Source organism: Coenobita brevimanus, chromosome 16, assembly GCF_032717465.1.
Source record: "Coenobita brevimanus isolate Jiangsu-jjx chromosome 16, ASM3271746v2, whole genome shotgun sequence".
Classification (NCBI taxonomy): Eukaryota; Metazoa; Arthropoda; class Malacostraca; order Decapoda; family Coenobitidae; genus Coenobita; species Coenobita brevimanus.
The window spans coordinates 907,516-928,615 of record NC_136969.1 but is presented as its reverse complement, the minus strand read 5'-3'; the positions used below and the strand labels follow the sequence as shown (position 1 = coordinate 928,615).

Below are 21,100 nucleotides of genomic sequence, written 5' to 3'. Positions count from 1 at the left end.
TGTGATATTGCCATGAGTTGGCCCTGCCAGAGCTCAGAACCAGCAGTGGGATGTTTTGTGAATCAGGTTCCTGAATAACAAACTTGATCTTATAATTCAATTATTATATGGCATTCAGTGTCAAGACAATCTGTATGCACTTAATCCAGGGCCATATAAATCCATTCTGTCATTTTTTATTACTCTTCTGTCTTTTTAAGGTGGCTTTACTCTGAGTGGCAAACCTAATGGTTTCCTGTAAGCCAGGAAACCATTTACAATGCTGGTTGGTAACCATATAACCATCCTATATATGTTCCCTACGTGTCAACAAGTGGGTTGGTGGAGAGCTAGTGCCCCTCCCTATAAATAACCAACTCAGAGACAAACAACCACCCCTTATGGGATTATGCCATCTGGCTATAGATAGACTATATAAGTCACATATTAGCTGTGGTAACAACTGTCTCCCTATACTGAGAGACAGTAATCAAATATAACACTGATTTTATATGGTAACATTAAGCACAGGTGAGATCATCCATATCAACTCTCCAGAGATATCATTTGTTACATTTAGAATTTTGGAAACACTGACCCCCTCCTGCACAGAGATTTGTTTTAGCTACTGTGTATAGTCACTACCCAACAACTACACCAATTCAAAACCTACACCACACACAGCTGTAAAAACATCTATTCTCATCCTATACCCAACACTAATTTTCACAAAGATAAGTATTTTTTTCTCCCCCCCCCCAAAACAATCCCCATTCCAAATGAACTGTGATGTGAAAAGCATATGGAATTTCACAGTACAGGTAATCAGTTCCGACCATCTGCAACACCAGAATGTGTATTCTGACAATGGCCGTGGTAGTCTTTCACTTTTTTTGTTTTCTTAACATTATTTCTCGGAATGTACATAGCTACTACCTAGACATACATGGCCACTACAGCCATCCAAAAATCTCCAGCCCAACACGAGCCTCCAAAAACCATCACCAGACACCCACCCTTCAAAAACAACTCTACCCAGAGAAACGTGAGTACACCTTTACTCTAACTTGGTCTAAAAATGCCTTGTGCACTCTCTTGAATGCTGAGTTGCAAGATTATAGTACACAAGCACTAAAATATGATGCTTGCCAAGGAAAAAAGCTATGGAAAGAATGTAGGTCTGTAATATTTTCTGTTTCTGCCAGTAAGAAATGTTAAGAAAAGCTGCAAAAACATGAAAATCTCTGCCAAATTAGGGTCAAATGAGTATAACCAGACTTCAATACAGCCATGATCTTTCTCTGCTTCAAAGCCAACACACTATAGCTTACAACTCACAGACTATGCCCACAGTGTAATGCCTCCTCCCACACCACAATACACTCACCACATGTACCACAGTGTTATGCCTCTTCCCACACCACAACACACTTACCACATGTACCACACTGTTGTGCCTTATACCATACCACAACACACTGACCACATTAGGCACCACAGTGTAATGCCTCCTCCCACACCACACCACACTCATCACATTATCACAACAGACAATCCTTCAATATAAATCTCTGGGGCTGCCAGGATTTCTGTTGTCAGTCGTGGGATTACAAGCCAAGATTTACTAATGTGTTGCAAATATTCTTCAAAACTGCATAATCATGATCTAAAAGGCTTATCATTTACTGACAAAGGAATATAATGTACGATTTATTTTTTAGGCTTTATGGGAAGGTGGGGGTGAGACTGTCAGTACAGGTGATGGGTGGGTCAGAGGCCTGTAATGATTTTTAGCTTTAAGGCAGGGTTTTGCTCCCAATTTTTTTTTTCTCTCTCTCAATTTTATTTCAAACTAGAACCACTTCGGGTAGAAGCCAGGAACAAAGAATGAACAGGCATTACAGTGGGAGAACCATCAGTATCATGCCCAGGGAAGTGGACTATACATCATCATCATCATCATTGTTGTAACCAATTAATTTTAACTGATCATCATAGCCATATTTTTTTCTCTTTTCAAGCAGTGTTCACCACCCTATTATTTTTTTTTTTACATATGGATGAAATGTACAGTATAGGGCTCATAAAGCAAAGAGGAAACCCAATAGAGGGAGAAAGTGGCCAACTGCAAGCCCACTGAAATAGCTCATACACTATTTCATTCACCATTGAAATCCCAGAATCATACACACACACACACACACACACACACACACACACAAGGCACGGAGGAGACCAGACGCACACCGACATCGCTCCATGCACGGCCAACTTGGCCAGTGGCATTACCTAAATTAGTATCTTCATATGAGTCAAGCTCTGTACCAGGTTAGACTAAATGGTCTTCTAAAAAAAAAAAAAAAAAAAAAAAAAAAAAAAAAAATAGCAAGACTTCTTCAAACAGAAAAGAAAACAAATTAGAGTATGAATGCGCACAATCAGCTGATCATTTATTTAGTCTATAGCTGCCCCCTGGAAGGTGAGTACCATATGTGCTTTTAGTACTGCAAAATGACCACATACTTTAGTAGAGCAAATTTGGAAAAGAAAAGAGATAAAGGTAGAAAGCAGGACGATTATTTCTACCAAAAACTGGTTGAAATGGAAACTCACAATAAACTGGTGGAACGAGTACACAGGCTAGAGATGGCTTTTCAAAATGAGATTCATGAAATTAAGAAACAGATGCACTTGCAAAAGGAAGAAATAGAAAAATTAGGAAAGGAAGTCAACAAGAAAGGCACAACCATAGATGAGCTGACAGTAGAACTGGGTTTGTGTTGGTAACACAACTAACTAAAAAAAAAAAACAATAAGCCTCGGACAAGGACTGACCAAACGATGACGACCAAGGACCGGACAAAGGACATGGTAATTGGAACTTGGAAGGTAAGGGGAGCGAATGATGAGGTGAAAGAGAGAGAGATTGTCCAGGTGCTTGAGGGTGCGAAAGTGGATGTATGTGGAATAACTGAAACAAAATGGAGATTGAAAGTGTGAGAGAATGGGAGTATGGATGGGGTATATGTGCAGGAGTAGGTGAGAATGAGAGGGCAAAGGAAGGAGTATGTATAGTTGTGAGTAAACGATGGAAGAGGAGCATAAGACAGTATGGATCAGTTGGGTCAAGGATTGTGTGGGTAAAGTTGAAAGTTGGAATACAAATGTGGGCGACTGTGTGTGTGTATGCACCAACGCAAGATCGTGCTAGAAGAGTGAGAGAAGAGTTCTGGACAAATGTAGAAATGTGCATGGAAAAGTTTGGAAGGAATGAGAGAGTGTTTTTGATTGGTGATATGAATGGTAAAGTTGGGAATGTGAAGGTGGATGGAATAGTTGGTGAGTGGGATGTGCCTGCTGAGATAGATGAGAATGGGAGTGCATTAGTGGACATTTGTGCTGGGAGGGGGTTGGTGATAGCCAATACCCTCTTCAGGCATAAAATGATCCACAGGCATACATGGCGAGTGATGAGAAGGGTGGGTGGTGAACTGAATGAAAGGAAGGCAATGATTGATTATGTGTGTGTGGATGAAAGGATGCGAAGATGTGTAAAGGATGCAAGAGTGTATAGAGGTTGGGGTAGTGGACTTTCTGACCACTACTTGGTGGTGGCCAGAATTAGAGTTCAAGTAAGATGGAGGAATAGAAGAAAGGAAAGACGAGAGGAAGGAGTAGTTGCAAGGAGAGTGGAAAGGTTACAAGAGGATGAGAAAAAGGCAGAGTATAAGAGAGAAGTGGAGGAACGATTGGGCAAATATGAATTGGAGCAGATGGGAGACGTGGAAGATGTGTGTAGCATATTTACAGAAGAAATATGTGCAGCATGTGATGTGGTGTGTGGGAGGAAGAGAAGACGGAGGGGGGTGCAAGGAACAGCATGGTGGACTGAAGAGGTGAAACAGGCTGTGGCACAAAAGAAGAAAGCATACAATGAATGGATGAGAAATAGGGGCGTGGAAGAAATTGAGAGGTGGAAGACAGAGTTATATGTAGAAAGAGAGAGGTGAAAAGATTAGTAAGAGAGAGTAAGAATAGAGTGGATGAGGAATTTGGAAGGAATTTGAGTGTAAAGTGGAGGGACTGTAAGAAAATGTTCTGGAGAGAGGTGAAAAGAGTAAGAGAGGGTGGAAGTGAAGTTAGCAGGGGAGTGAAAGATAAAAATGGTAGATTACTAGTGGAGAAGGGAGAAAAAGTGAGCAGATGGAGAGAACACTTTAAGGAATTGTTGAACGTAGAGGATGGAAGTAATGCGAGTATAAGTGGCTGGGGAATGCCTGGGAGAAGGAGGGAGGTGAGAAGACAGGAAGAAATCAGTAGGATAGAAGTTGTGGAAGCTATGAAGAAAGTTAAATCTGGGAAAGCCCCAGGAATTGATGGAGTGTGTGGTGAAATGCTGAAGCATGGGGGAGAGATAGTAGTAGAATGGATGTGGAAGATGTGCAGATTGGCCTGGGAGGAAGGTAGAGTCCCAGAGGATTGGAAGTCAGGTATAATTATTCCCTTGTACAGAGGAAAAGGGGAAAAAGAAGTATGTGGTAATCATAGGGGCATTTGTCTTCTTAGTATAATAGGAAAAGTGTATGGTAGGATACTTATTGACAGAGTGAGAGAAAGAACAGAGAAATTAGCTGGAGAAGAACAGGGAGGCTTTAGCAAGGGAAGAGGTTGTGTAGATTAGATATTCATTCTTAGATCTTTAGTGGAAAAGTTTCTAGAGAAGGGAAAGAAGTTGTATGCGGCTTTCATGGATTTGGAGAAAGCATATGACAGGGTGGATGGACAAGGATTGTGGAAAGTGTTCAAAATATATGGAGTAGATGGGAAGTTGTTGAATGCTGTGAAGAGTATGTACGATGGTGCGAAGGCTGCAGTGCTGTGGATGGTGAACTAAGTGAATTTTTCTCTTTGAAAGTTGGTTTGAAGCAGGGATGTGTCATGTCTCCATGGTTGTTCAATCTGCACATGGATGGGGTAATAAAAGAGGTACAAGGTAGGGTAGTGGATGTTGGAGTGGCCCTGGTGAGAGAGGATAGTGTTTGGAAACTCCCTGTACTGTTGTTTGCAGATGATACTGTGTTGTTGAGTGAAGACGAAGGGGAGCTGCAAGGCTTGGTGGATGAGTTTGAGAGAGTGTGTAAGAAACGGAATCTAAAGCTGAATGTAGGGAAGAGTAAAGTGATGGTCTTTGAGAGAGGTGAAGTCAGTGAATGTACAGCGAGGTTGGATGGTGAGGAATTGGAAAATGTGAGTACGTTTAAGTACTTGGGTAGTGTGATGAGTAAGGATGGAGGTTTGGAGGGTGAAGTGCTTGAAAGGGTACAGCAGGGAAGAAAGGTTGCTGGTTCTTTGAAAGCAGTGATAAGAAACAGGGAAGTGAGCATGGAAGTGAAAAAGTTACTACATGACACTATTGTGATACCAACTATAACGTACGGAAGTGAAGCTTGGACGTTGTTGGAAGGACACAAGTCAAGAGTGAGAGCAGTGGAAATGAGTTTTTTAAGAGGAGCCTGTGGAGTCACATGGAGAGACAGGCTAATGAATGAGGATATAAAGGAGCGTTGTGGTGTTGATGTGGATGTGATAGGAAGCGTTATGGGAACACACTGAGGAGGTTTGGCCATGTGGAGAGGATGGAGGGTGAAAGACTGATGAAGAGTGTGTATGAGAGTAAGGTGGAGGGGGGAAGAGCAAGGGGGACGCCGAGGATGAGATGGAGGGATGGGGTGGAGAGGTATATGAGAGAGGGGAGTGTGAGTTGGGAGCAGGGCAGTGAAATGGCGGGGGACAGGGCGACTTGGGGGCGATTTGTTTGTGGCCACCCCAAACGGGATTGAGGCGTCGCGCAATAGATAGATAGATAGATAGAAAATAGACATAAATGATTACTTAACCTATGGGAAAGCATCAGCAAGAGGACACTGCAAAAAACTGCATAAGAAGAGAGGTGATAAAGACTTAAGGAAATTTAGTTTCCCAAATAGAGCAATTGATCAGTGGAATGCACTACCAAATGAAATAGTGTGTGCCAAAACAATTCACAGTTTTAAAGATATGTACAATAAATATGGTTTAAGACACGGGACAGTATGAGCTTGACTCATTCCTGTAAAGATACAATTAGGTAAGAACACACACACACAAACCATGGGAACATCACACATCCTTGCTCACTCCAACGCAGATATTAAACCACTGCCATTTACATACTTCACTCTATCTGTTCAGAATCACACACCACCACAACCTACCCTAACAGACATTAACACCATCACAAACACTTAGAACCCCCCCGCCCCCCCAAAATACAACAATATCAGAGTAGGAGAAATATCGACAGCATAGCCCAAGAATAGTCATCAGAAACCTGAATACACCTTATAAGCATAAAAATCACCATCACCATCAACAAAAAGATCAACGAAGAAAGAGAAAGCATTAAAATGTACGAAATATCAACAGCATATGCAGTGAACAGACCTGGGAACATTACTCTCCCTAAGCATAATGACAACAATTCTTAAAATGTATAAACAATTGGCTGTGATGTTAGAGAGCTTACAACTTTATACAACATAGTCTGCCTAACTTAATATTGCATATACTACACAAAATAATCTGCTTCATGCATAATACTGCTGATTTCTGAGACACCATGGGTTAATAGATGATAGGGACTCGATGGACAAATTAGTTCTTGCACACATTTAAGAAAATATGGCAAATGGCTATGTGACTTGAAACAGTATATATATCAAAACAGTTAGGCCATTGCAGCACCTTTGGATCTTTCCGTAAACAGTAGTTATATAATTTTAAACACCTGAAGGTGACATTACAAGGCACAATTTTCCCACAATATTTCATATAAGAACAGAGATATGAAGATGACATATTACAATTCAGTAAATACATAACTGTAATCAATTTGTTTTCATCTGAAAAAAACAGGCAACTTCAGTAGTAACTCATGGGTGTATGAAATTAAAATTCTTTGTGATGAGGTAGGGATGAGCCTCCATGGTTACTAGTCAAATTAACTCTCCAGTCTGGCTGCACTTGGCCATCAACCAAGCTATCAGGCTATGACTCTTTGTCAGGTGAAAACTAACTGACTACAGTATAAATCAACAGAAATAAAAAGGCACCAAGGAACATACCTATATCGCTATATAAATAAACGTACAGTCAGCCACAAGAAAAAAAAAAAAAACGTAAACCGTATTAACCACAAATGTTCGAATATATGAAGGAAAAAAGAAACTCCTTGATCTTGGACAAAAATGAAGGGAATCAACTGGGGATGTTTAATGAAGAAAGTCAACTCAGAATGATTTATATTCCTGGATATAAATGAAGGGAAACAACTCAAGATCCTAATTAATCTTTGACATAAATGGATGTTAGCTAAGGATGCTTGTACAGTATTTATTAATTTCTCGGAGCTATTCAGGGCAGTAACTTTTTTTTTTTTTTTTTATGCAGAGGAGAAACTGAAGACTGTAAGAAATAAACAAAAGAAAGCCAAATTTAAGATCCATTATTTCTGAAATTCCTGCACACATTGCATTTAAAAGACTGAAGGTCATAGGCAGGGGGAAATACAAATTAAGAAAGACAATTTCATAGTTGACCTGTTCCCAATTAAAATCTCCCAAACAAGGACTGTAGGTGCATATTTTTTCAGCATATTTTTTCCTGTGGCAGACTGTGTAGAACATCACTAAGACATGGCAGTAATAAAAATGCAAAAATAACACATCATTACACATCTGTCCACTGTGCATCAATTACAGTACAAACATCATAATAATAATAATCAGTAAATAATCATATGCATAATTCACTGGGGTGTCTTTTAGGTGGCTTAGGAAGCTTGTTAAGAAATCACATTAGTAAATCACCACAGCCACAAAGATGACAAGCCATTTGAACTAACACCAGACATTTGTTCAACTGAAAGAAATACAGTACTGTACTAGCAGTCAAAGACATCAAAAATAACATGAGGAACCTTTCGAACACAAAATTCTTGGAATACATATACTGTATATTTTTCTGGCTAACACTTACTGCAATCTATCTACTGTACTATCTATGTGTATCTGTATACTGTTTATCTATCTGTATCCTTGTCTATCTATCTATCAGTTTGAAATAATGCTGAGCTGAGGCAATACCTTAGCAAGGAGACGTGCCAATCATGAAGAAGTGCAATGGAAAGGTTTCAAAACTATCTGCTACTGGTATCCCTGGTGATTTTACTCTTGTTACTCTGACCAGGCATAATATAAGCATCTCAGCAATAGTTTATCAAGCAGAATGCTAGTCATGAAAAAGAGCAATGGGATGGATGCTAACCTGTAGTACTGTCTTATTCTGCCACTGAGATATATGAAAAAACCTGGTGAATGGACAAATCCTGAGCCAAGTTAAGGTGCAAATCCTGAGCCAAGTTAAGGTGCAAGAACGATGATAATTGACCACAGACTAATATATATAAATAAATAAGTTAAAAATAAAGTTCATTATTATTCTTAGATCCCAAAGCATCACTCTCAGTTGAATAAAACTATCTGGTGTTAGTTTGAATAAAGACAGTTGCTCTCCCACTTATGAACATCTGAGCTAAGAATTATTGTTATTGAGATTAAAGACTTATCAGCTTGAGATTTCATTAGGCTTTGTGGCTGCCAGCCTGATAGTGCCAGGGATTGATTCCTGGCACTGCATCATCCTATCGTATCATCATCATTGTTATCGTCGCCATCATCGTCACTGATTAGTAAGTAAAATCAGCACCTTTGTATACCCTAGTGGTGGAATGATCTAGTTATGGAGCCTAGCACTGCCACTAATCGTAATTATCATCATCTTTACCCCTAACTCCTATTCCCACCCAAGGATGGGGTGAGGAATTCTCTATTAAAATTTCGTTAAGTAGGGGAGCAACTGTTATACTCTATCCACCTCACCTTGACTTAAAAGTGATCTGGAAGGATGTAGAGCCATAGTATTGCTATCCTTGTTTCACTCTGCTTTAGGGATTAGCTGTGAATGGACAAAACTCTGCTAAGTCAAGGCGGATGAACCAAAAAATTTCTAACTCACATTTCAGAAGGACAGAAGTAGCTGTAGCTGTACTAGTAGTAGTAGAAGGAACTGAGGTGTAGACTGGCTTTCAAGACCAATGGCTCGAGGGAACCTTTTTAGGCCTGTCAGAAGTATTTCCCTTGAGTTTAGAGGCCACTGTGTAATGAATGAAAAATTGAGCCAGCACTGCCGGCTCCAGCATGACAGCACCACCTCCAGCATGGCAGCACCACCTCCAGCGCAGCAGCACCACCTCCAGCGCAGCAGCACCACCTCCAGCGCAGCAGCACCACCTCCAGCACGGCAGCACCATCTCCAGCATGGCTGCACCAACCCCAGCACAGCACCATCAACACAGCAATTGCAGGAACAGCAGCATGAGTAACACGGACAGCCCCTGAAAATATGGAGGTAATCTCAGGCCTGTTGATAATTTAACCCTTTTGTCTGTGGAGGAGTTCAATATAGATCTTAATTAACCCCTGTAATATTGGTGCTGAAGTGGCGATGATAGGAGAGGAGGGGGGGGCTGCCTGATTACATTTACACTTCTCAATCCCACACCTATCCCCCAACAAGAGAATAGTGGACTACAGAAGGGTAACTCAGTCTGAAGTACACAGGGTTAATGATCTGATGTGCCTGGGGTTGCAACTACTACAACTAATAATACTCAAGACCTAAGATGAACAAATCCATTTTACATCATCTGTCTGGCTCAATTTCCTGGTTATAGTCCCTTAAGTACTTCCTTATTCCCAGAAAGGAAGATGGTGGGCTGCAGCAGAACACGACAATCCTACAGCTGATCTTCATGACTGGCATTATTCTTGTGTTAATCTTTTGTTACAATTCAGCATTCAACACAGAGAGATGGCAGTTTAGACAGACAGATAGAGGGAAACAGGGTTGTAGATGGATTTAATTCCTTCACAATGATGGCTGTCTCCTATTATGAAGGAAGGAGTATGGTGGTAGCAAATATAGACTCAATGAAGACAGCAGAAGGCCCCATACTATAGGTCCCTTGGGCAAAATAAAAGATGACATAGCCAGAAATAGAAAAAAAAAATCCTGCACCTTTCCCCACCCATGCAGGAAGAGGTAAGCTTCTGTTAGTTATATTAATAATAATAATAATAATAATAATAATAATAATAATAATAATCCATCAATCCATCATCCAATCCTGTGTCACCCCATGAGGAGCATAGGAACCTGGGGCTAGGCAAGTTGGTCCTGGCATTTAAGGTGAGAGAGACCAGCCTCACTCATCCCTGAGTGGTATTACATGAGCAATTAACCCCAACCATCCCTTGGATTTAAACCTGCACCAGCTCAATCTGACTGGAGCACCTTAATTACTCCCAAAACCACCAAGCGCCATAGTTTGGTTACTGTATATGGTTACCACCAAGTGTAGTAAATGGTTTCTTGGTGTACAGGAATCCATTGGCTTGTCACTCAGTGTAGAGTCATTCATAGGCAGAAGGAAGAGGAAACAATGAAGGAAAGAAAGACAGAAGAGGGAATGTAAAGTCACCCGTCGGCAGAAGCAGGAGGAAAGAATGAAGGAAAGAAAGACAGAAGAAGAAGGAAGGAAGAGAGGAAAGGGCAGACACCCAAAGCAGCACTACATCGAATGAGTGGATGGTGGGTGCCCCCACCTACCATAAATTAATAATAATAATAATAATAATCCATCCATCATCCAATCCTATGTTGTTCCATGAGGAGCATAGGAGTCCAGGGCAAGGCAAGTTGGTCCTGACATAATAATAATAATAATAACAACACTATCCATCCATCCATCCATCCATCATCCAATTCTACATTGCCCTATGAGAAGCGTAGAAGTCCGGGGCTAGGCAATTTGGTCCTGACATTTAAGATGAGAGTGACCAGCCTCACTCATCCCTGAGTGGCATTACATGAGCAATAAACCCCAACCACCCCTTGGATATAAACCTTCACCAGCTCAATCCGATTGGAGCGCTGTAATTACCCGCTAAACCACCAGGCGCCATAATTTGGTTATATGGTTACCACCCAGCATAGTAAATGGTTTCCTGGTGTACAGAAACCATTTGGCTTGTCACTCAGTGTAGAGTCACCCATAGGCAGAAGGAAGAGGAAAGAATGAAAGAAAGAAAGACAAAAGAGGGAGTGTAAAGTCACCCGTAGGCAGAAAGACAAGGAAAGTCTGAAGGAAAGAAAGACAGATGATGATGGGAGGAAAGAAGGATGGAGCGGAAAGGACAGACACCCAAGAGCAGCACTACATTGAGTGAGTGGATGGTGAGCACCCCCACCTATAATAATAATAAATAATCCAACCATCCATTCATCATCCAATCCTATGTTGCCCCATGACATGTGCAGGAGCCCAGGGCTAGGCAAGTTGGTCCTGACATGTAAAATGAGAGAGAAGAGTGAATAATGAGAACTATTCTATGTCCCAATAGCATGCCAAATGGGCCACACCCCCATTCATCATTCAAGCCCTTGGAATCCTGACATCATCACACAGGCATAACTATCCACACACACACACATGCACATCATAACACCTATCTGATAACCCATCCAACACCTCTCAAGTTAAATAAGTGCTATCAACCCTTGTCATGTATTCCTCCATACAAAACTCCTCCTCCCACCTTTACCGTACTCTGTCTCATCTTTTATCAATTTGTTATTTTTATATACTCAGTAAAAAATTAAATATACACTAAAAATGTGATTCTGGTCCCTGGTTTGAATATATTTACACTATCTATCTGTCTATCTATTGCCAGATGCTTTAATCCTGTAAGAGGTGGCCACAAACGAATCGCCTCCATGTCGCCCTATCCCCTGCCAATTCACTGCCCTCCCCTCAACTCACACCCTCCCTCTTTCATAAACCTCTCAAATCCTCCACCTCATCCTCAGCCTCCCCCTCCCACTCCCTCAACTCCCTATCCCCAAAAAGGAGGAGGGTGGACTGTAGGAGAAAGTAACTTCTGATTTCCTATCAAGATGGGACCACAGTAAAAAAAAAAAAAAAAAAAAAAAAAAAAAAAGTCACAATCTGACGCTTACCAGAGAGTGGAGGCAGATGGTTGGTATCACCGTGATTTGGCAGCTGGTTGGTATTTGGCTTTCTTCTTTTCCTTCTCCTCTCTGTTGACAGTTTCCACAGCTGAGTCAACTCACACACCTGAAAAATATAGTACACATTAGTCCTTCCTTCCAAACCTTGATTGACAAAAGTATGGACTCCCTACGTGTCAAGTGGGCTGGTGGAGGATTAGTGCCCCTCCCTGTAAAACAACTAACTCTAAGTCCTTGGCCACCCCGTGTGGGATTATGGCGTCTGGCAATGAATGAATGAATGAATCTGGTTGGCAGCAACAAGAATATCACCTGGGGACAGCAAGATTTAATTACATGGCAGAAAATTTGTGAAATATCTTTAATAATAATAATAATATTATTATTATTATTATTATTATATTATAAAAATCCAGTACTCCAGTCTGCAGTCCACATACAGTATAATGTACACCGGTTACAGTTTACATTATAAAGGGACAAAAAAAAAAATTTCACCATATGCTGAATTAATCTTCCTTTCAATGAAAAGAATTTTAGAAATCAGACTATATCACACTCCAGGGGTTGTTGTTGCTGTTGATCCACCCTGGTTTGTTTAGATGAGCAGACCCATCAACTGCAGGGAAGCAACTGTCCCTGTGGGGTTTTCCTGTGCACTGAGTCTGTATTCCCTTGCCGCTGACAGCGGGGAATAATGTGAAGGTTTAGTTCCTGGATGAATATCGCATTTGCTTGTCTCCACTCAGTTAACAGGGGACCATAGTTGGCTCCACTTCACCCCGCAAAATGGTTACCACCCAGAGGTGTAAATGTGTTCCTGGGTTATAGGAAACCATTAGGCTTGTCACTCAGTACAGTCACCTGAAGTGAAATTCAAGAGTACATTCGAGTTCCGTCCCTCCTCTCAACTCTTCGATCACAAATCTAGCCTTCCCAGGCCTTGCATTCAAGCACGTACTATTCATCCATCTAATCACTGTCATTTCTGTACGTTTGAGCCAATGAATATCTTCTCCCTTTACTGCCCAGGTCTCACTACCATACCACATTACACTCCTAACACATGCCCCGAGATTAATAAAATTTCCTGACCAGCGCATATAAAATATATCACATTACAAGGTCCAATACTAGACTTATTTTACTTAGCCTTAGGTGCCTTCATGTTGTGGCACTTATGTATGTGAGTGGTGGAGCTGCCCAGGTATTTAAACATCCCTCAACACCTTCCCAATCCCCTGCAAGGAGGAGGATGGAAAAAAAAAAATGTGTATCCTTGGTCTGCATAAATCTGCCTGTTGTGGAAAAAAAAAAAATGACACTAAGGAGGGATACCTTCAACTAGTGGCACCAGTATGCAACCTCCCTTAACCACCTATTGCAAAAATTGAGGATGGTGGACTGCAAGAGAAGAGCAACATCAGCCTACAGACACCAGATTCATATCCTGATGAGCCTGGAGTCATAATGAGAACAAAAAGGCATCACATTCAGACAGTTAGCAGAGGACAGAGGAAGGTGGTGGGGTTAACTTCAAGAACAGTTTCAACTGTGCAGGGGATTCTTCCTCTTCTTCTCCTTTCCCCCTCTCTCTAGGCAGCCTCCACAGCTGACAGTCAACTCAGGCACCTGAAAAATATATTACACATTAGTCCTTTCCTCTGAACCTTAATTAAATTTACATGGTAATAAGAGTATTTGGTGGTATCAAGAAATATCATTTGTGGATAACATTTTCTTTTTTTTTATATGCATGGCAGGAGCCCAAGGCTACAGGCCAACCAGGTTGTTCCCTCCAAGAAAAAACAAGATACCAGAGAGCCAAATTCAAGATCCGTTCATTTCAAGATGCCTGGGTACACTGCATTTAAAACACCGGAGATCATAGGCAGTAAGAAATACAAAGACGGTTCCTGGGTTAACCTGCTGCATACATGAAGTACTGGGAGTAATGGTTAACATTTGCATTAGTGAGTTTACATATAAATGGGTGAAAAAAATGTCCCCATATGCTGAATTAATCTGCCTTTCAATTCAAAGAAAGAAATCAGACAACCACATTCAAAACCAGACCCAGCACTTTGAAAAAAAGTGGAGGGGGGATGATTCCTGGCAGATTTATTCCTTAATGCACATAATGCATTAAAAAAAAAAATAAAAAAAAATATTCATTTATTTTACTTGTTTTAATCATAGGAAAGCAATAATTTAGGTATGTGCTTATGTAACTGGATCGTATTGTATCGTATCATAATTATTTCTTTGGCAGCATTCCTATTCAATCCCTTATCCCTGAGGTCATACTCAATGACCTCATCCCAGGTCTTTTTCAGTCTGCCTCTCACACAGCCAAATCCCCGATGATCACACTTCTCAGTTTCCCCACCAACTGTTACCCTCTATCCACTCTAAATGCCCAAACCATCTCAATCTACCAATTCTCATCATTATAATGTTTTCATGTACATTTCTTATATCATCATCCACTCACTCACTGTAGTGCTGCCTATTTCTTCCGTAGCCTTTATCATTCTTTTCTGTGCCTCCTCTCCTCTCTACCTATTTCTCCCATCTTTCCTGTCACTTCTTATTGCTTTTCTTTCCTTTACAGGTGGCTTTACATTGAGTGACAAGCCAATAATTAAACCATACGTGCTCCCTACGTGTCAACAAATGGGTTGGTGGAGAGTTAGTGCCCCTCCCCATAAAACAAGTAACTCCAAGTCAAATGGCCACCCCTTACGGGATTATGGTGTCTGGCAATAGATGGACAGATAGACAGATTTCTTATACCCTAACTTCTGTTGCAACATTAATCAACTTACATGATGAAAATAAAAAATCCCAAATTATACATGACATGGTGACCATACAAAGATTGAAAAAAAATTATCACTAATATATTTTTACCTTAGTAGGTGCAGAACTAACCATCTATTTGATATCTCCTTGCTGGGTATTATTGAGCCAACTATTGCCGGTGTGTTTATACATTAATATTTCTTTTTTCACTTATCTATACCCTGAAAAAAAAAAATTCATTTGTGGAACACTGGAGGGATACTGTAGTCCTTAGTTTTAGCCCATCTGATGTCTATCCATCTATTGCAAGATGCCTTAATCCCATAAGGGATGACCACAAAATATCTCCATACTGCACTGCCCTCTGCTGTTTGGCTGGCCTTTCTCTAACTCACACTTCACTGTCTCATGTGTCTTCCCACTCCATCCCTCCATCTCATCCTTGGTCTCCCCATCCATGTCTCCATCTCATCCTTGGTCTCCCCCTCCATCTCATGTGTCTTCCCACTCCATCCCTCCATCTCATCCTTGGTCTCCCCCTCCATCTCATGTGTCTTCCCACTCCATCCCTCCATCTCATCCTTGGTCTCCCCCTCCATCTCATGTGTCTTCTCACTCCATCCCTCCATCTCATCCTTGGTCTCCCCCTCCATTTCATGTCTTCCCACTCCATCCCTCCATCTCATCCTTGGTCTCCCCATCCATGTCGCCCCCTCCATCTCATGTGTCTTCCCACTCCATCCCTCCATCTCATCCTTGGTCTCCCCCTCCATCTCATGTGTCTTCCCACTCCATCCCTCCATCTCATCCTTGGTGTTCCCCTTCATCTCCCCCTTTCCATCTGACTCTCACACACTCTTCTGGCCATTCAGACTCTTAAACACTCTACTTTCCAATCTGACTTCCATACACTCTTCTAGGCAGACTCTCATGCTCCGTCCTTTCCACTTGGCCAAACCATCTCAAAGTATTTCTCTTAACACTTTCAGTCACAAAACAATTTCAAATGAGTCACACCAGGTGGCTTGGTTCTTCAGCCATGAAACTTCATCAATAGTTTGTCTTTTCTCGGTGCTGGTTACCTCAGTAAAATTATATCTATTTTATTTTTGTTTTCAGTTTATAATTCTGACAGTTTGTTTCTTTATATGTGACAGTATGTTGCAGCACAGATGATCTGCTGCACAACAGACCCAAGGAAATTACCCTACATGCAGTTTCATTGATGACACTGTGTTTATGCAAAACTGATGGAGAAAATGATGCAGTTGAAGGTTGAAAGGAACAGGGAAATGAGCTTGGGGAGAGAGACAGAAAAGAAAGTTGTTGGTTGACAGTACTATGATCCCCACTCTAATATATGGCAGTGAAGCTTAACCTTACCTAGTGACATCCTATGGAGATCTCTGCTTTGTCTCAGTTATACGCAGTGCCTCAGCATCCATCACATTCTTGCTTATGTATTAGCCTGTTGTAGTGAGGCCAGGTGTAGTATGCAGGCAGTGGTGGTGTGTCTTCAGTATTCTGCAGGAAGTGGTGGTGCATCCAATCTTCTCCAGGAAGGCATCCAATTTTGACTTGAAGGCTTCTTAAATGTAGGTTAATATGTTTCTGAGATCTCTAGGTAGGAAGCAGAACAGCTTGAGCTCTGTTATAGTGGAGCTGTCGGTGCCTAGAGTCCTGATGCTTTGGCAATTTGTCCTGGATCCTTTGATGTAGCAGGATCTTCCCCTCTTGCTATGGAACTTTTATTTAAGCTTGGGTAGTACCAGACTCCTCCACAAGGTTAACATGTTGGTCTCATCCCTGGTGGAAGGACATAAGTCGAGGGTGAGAGCAGTGGAAAAAAGGGTTGTTTGAAAGGAGCATGAAGAGTTACATAAAAAAACAGACTGACAACTGAAGAAGCAAAGAAGCATTGTGGTATTGCTGTGCATGTGACTGAAAGTCTTAAGAGAATACTCTGAGATGGTTTGGCCATATGGAGAGGATGGAAAATGAGACTGACTAGGAGAGTGTATGTAAGTGAGGAGGAAAGAGAAACTAGGGATGAGATGGTGGGATGGAGTTGAGAGATATATCAGAGGAGGAGTTGTGAGTTGGAGGTGGGTTAGCCGAATGGTAGAGGACAGAGAGACATGGAGGTGATTTGTCTGTGGCCATCCCTTGAGGGATTAGCGTGTCTGGTAACAGTCAGATAAATAAAAAGACAGATAAAGAGAGAGTGTCAAAGGGTATCTGCTGGTGCTGCATGACTTCCTGTAAATGTCTGCTAAAGTGGCCTCAATGACATCTTGGCTTAAAACAAACTCTCAGACACCTTACATTCTGCAGCTGTGTATGCTCTTTTTTCAGAAGTGTATGTTACTGATTATTTAGCACACAACTTCTCCTTTTCCTTTAAAAATTTTAATATGATCTTTAAAAAAAAAAAAAAAAAATTATATTCCTACCATTCTTCCTGCCTCTCCCTCCCTCCCTTGCTGGATGGTGTAGAGGGTCAGAGAGAGCCTTATTCTTGTCTATCCTTTTCTCACATGTTTTTTAGATCTTTGTAGCCTCTTATCCCCCTATTTGTTTCTCACCAGATAATCTTACTATGTGTCAATAGGCCCGCTGTTATTTGTGCTTCATGTGAACTCCTTTATTAGCTCACTTATAACCCTCACTTACCTCTCCATTCACTCGCACAGATGAACAACAGCTGTCCATTCATAAAACTTTTTCACTTACCTGACAATCCATTCATTAAAACTGCTTTCCCACAGCCCATTTTTTACTATGACTATATTAAATGCCTTCTCCAAATCCACACCCACCATCCACTCACTTTATGAAGTCCTTCCTACTTCTTCCTCTTTCTCATTCTATCTGTGGTCTCTTCCTATTTCTCCCTCTCCATCCTGTCACTTATTACACTTCCAGCTCAGGTGGCTCTATACTAAGTGACTTCTTCCTTCCCTTTTTCATTCTATGTCTGTGTTCTCTCTTCCTATTTCTCCCTCTCCATCCTGTCACTTCTTATTAAATTTCCAGCTCAGGTGGCTCTACACTGAGTGAAAAGACGAATGGTTTCCTTTAACCCTTTAACCGCGGGTGTCATTCCAGAATGACATCGACAAAACTGGACCAAACCGCGGGTGTCATTCTGGAATGATCATGAATATTTTGAACACCGCGCATTTGTCCTGTGCGCAAATTGTCTCACGCAAGAGTAGCTGTCGAGTTCTTTCACACCAGCCATCCCACACCTCCCTCCTCCAACCCGAGGGGGCCCCCCCCCCACCCCTGCCCTGACACGCATCACTCAGTATCTGTCCAGCTCTGTGCGTGATAATGGCGCTCCATCCCAAGTCATCGTCGCTCGCTTCCTCCTCGGAAATGCATCACTCAGTATCTGTCCAGCTCTGTGCGTGATAATGGCGCTCCATCCCGAGTCATCGTCGCTCGCTTCCTCCTCGGAAATTATTAGTGCTAGTGTGCCTTCGACCTCTACACCGAGGAAGGAACTGCCGACAGCGAGGCAGAAGGGGTTGAGCACCCCAGAAATTAGGACAGAGCTGGATAAAACTGTAAGTACAACTCTGGATTGTGGCAGTGAGAGTGATACACTTACAGCAAGTAGTGACGATTTTGCAGTGATTGGTGGTGAACCGTTGAGCATTGACAGTGACAGTGATGAAAGTGAACATGTTGTTTCCCCCCCACTGCCCCCAACTTACTCTGGGAAAGGGAAGGCGCCTATGGGGAAAATTGGTGTAGCACGTGGGAAGGGAGTGAAGCGTAAACTTACGTCTCCTACACCAGGCCCAAGCAAGCATTTCCCACCACTTTCCCGTTTCCCTAGCCCTATTGCCCTCACATCATCTTCATCTTCTGCCGTGCCCTCTCCTCAGTCTACATCATCTGAGAAATATGAATTCCCAGAGCCTGCACAGCGAGGGAAGGCAGGCCATGCAGGCAGGGTAAGCAGGGCAGGCCGGCATAGAACAAAGGGGATGCGTGGCAGTAGGAGGGCAAAGCGGGGTGATAAGTGAGGTGATAAGCGGGGAAGAAAGGGTCAGATTTCACCACACACCAGGTCAGTAACCCCTCCGCCTGCCCCCCCGCCCAGCTCCCTCACCCTCGCCACCCCCCCACTCACCCCCTTCCCGCTCACCTCCTGCCTCACCCATTGCCTCCACCTCAGCTCCTTCTCACGGGGAAAAGAGTGCAATGCGACCTGCCACTTCCACTGAACCACGCACCGGGAAAGTGGATGCATTTGTTTGGTCTGACGGTGCAGATTTTCAGCCACACAATCCGCCATTTGACATGACAAATGCTGGAATACAGCCTGCCTTCCCACGCAAAGAAGGAGATGACTTTGTTGACTACTTCCTGGCCTTCATGGATGACGAAATCGTGCAGCATGTCAGCGATGAGACCAATAGGTATGCAGCTCAGTGTGCAACAGAAGGGCTGGGACCTATTGGCTCACCAAAGCAAGTGTCGTGGTTGCCTGTCGGGATCAGAGAGCTGTATGTGTTCTTTGCTCTCATGTTCTTGATGCCCCATATCAAGAGACATGAGTTGGAGGAGTACTGGCTGGTTGATGACATTACTTCTATCCCAACATTTGGGAAGTACATGTCACGAGATCGGTTCCGACAGCTGCTAGGATACCTGCACTTCGCTGACAATGGAAACCCGTCCCAAACTGACCCTTTGTGGAAAGTGAGGGATTTCCTCAACAGGATTAGAGATTGATTTATGCGATTTTTCCGTCCTATGCAAAAAGTCGTCATAGATGAATCCCTGGTATTGTTCAGAGGACGTCCCAATTCATGCAGTACATCCCCAGCAAATGCCACCGCTTTGGGATAAAGTTCTTTGTGCTGTGTGACTGTGAGACAGGGTATATCCTTGATTTCGTGATCTACTCTGCAAGTACAATGGACGTGGACAGGAAAGACCCCCTTGGCTTCTCTGGCTCCGTTGTAAAAGTGCTGATGGAGAGGTATTTTGGTGGGAATCATGTGCTGTACACAGACAATTATTACACAGCACCGAAACTCGCCAAATACCTGGCTGAACACGGCATTGGCACTGTGGGCACTGTACGGAGCCATAGGAAAGAGTGGCCAAGTTTCCCAGAAGCATCATCATCATCCAAGGGAGATGTGCACCTGAAGAAGTCAGACAAGCTTCTGGCGATCACGTGGCACGACATGAAGGTCGTGAATATGCTCAGCACCATCCACAAGGGGGAATTGCAGAGAACTGGGAAGGTCAGCTACAGGACGGGAGAGCCAATCATGAAGCCCGATGCCGTCATTGACTATAATATCAACATGAGACTTGTTGATAAGTCTGACATGATGATTGGCGAGATAGACTGTCTCAGGAGAAACACCCGATGGTACAGGAAGGCTTACCTCCACATGCTCGATATTTGCAAGCTCAACGCCTTCCTCCTCTACAAGACACAAGTCGGGGGCATAAGGCAACCATCCCTGACACAGTTCTCCAAGACTGTCGTGCAGCAGCTGCTTGCACAATTTGGTCAGGTGACGGCATTGGTCCCGAGGGGACACTCTGACACACAACCTGACCGTCTTGAGTGCCGCAATTACATGAGCCGGCACCAGCTTGTGAAATTGCCTCTTACCGCAGGCGGCAGGTTGTCACAGGGCCGCTGCAGAGTATGTCATAACACCACACGGAGGCCCCGCACGAGAAAAATGAGCACACACCAGTGACGGTGACGGTGACACCAGTGCCAGGAATGCCAAGTCCCTCTCTGTGTGACTCCATGCTTTGCCGAGTACCACTCTCCGAGTAAATACTGACAGTGATAGTGATATACAGTGATACGACAGTGACGTGCTTTACCAATAATTGTATAAGGGATAATGTAGTAATAAGGGATATTTTGCCTAGAAAACGATGTAAATATTGGCCAGTATAATAAGTGATATTGAAGTAAGAGAATCTGCGGCACTGCTGTGATTCTGTGATGTGACAGTGACGTGCTTTACCAATAATTGTATAATATAGTAATAAGAGATATTTTACCTAGAAAATTATGTAAATATGGCCAGTATATAAGTGATATGATAATAAGAAAATCTGCGGCACTGCT

At 42.5% G+C, this 21,100-nt stretch overlaps 1 long non-coding RNA gene across 2 annotated transcripts; it reads left to right on the top strand.

Annotated features, from left to right (window-relative positions):
- Positions 1-2,446: 2,446 nt before the first annotated feature.
- LOC145390900 (uncharacterized) lies at positions 2,447-14,028 on the top strand. 2 transcript variants are annotated; one of them, XR_013895749.1, is made up of 3 exons: positions 2,447-2,458; positions 9,101-9,486; positions 13,935-14,028. It is a non-coding gene; the product is annotated as an uncharacterized LOC145390900 (long non-coding RNA). The 2 variants fall into 2 exon arrangements; XR_013895750.1 differs by lacking the exon at positions 2,447-2,458 and adding an exon at positions 2,843-2,868.
- Positions 14,029-21,100: the final 7,072 nt, after the last annotated feature.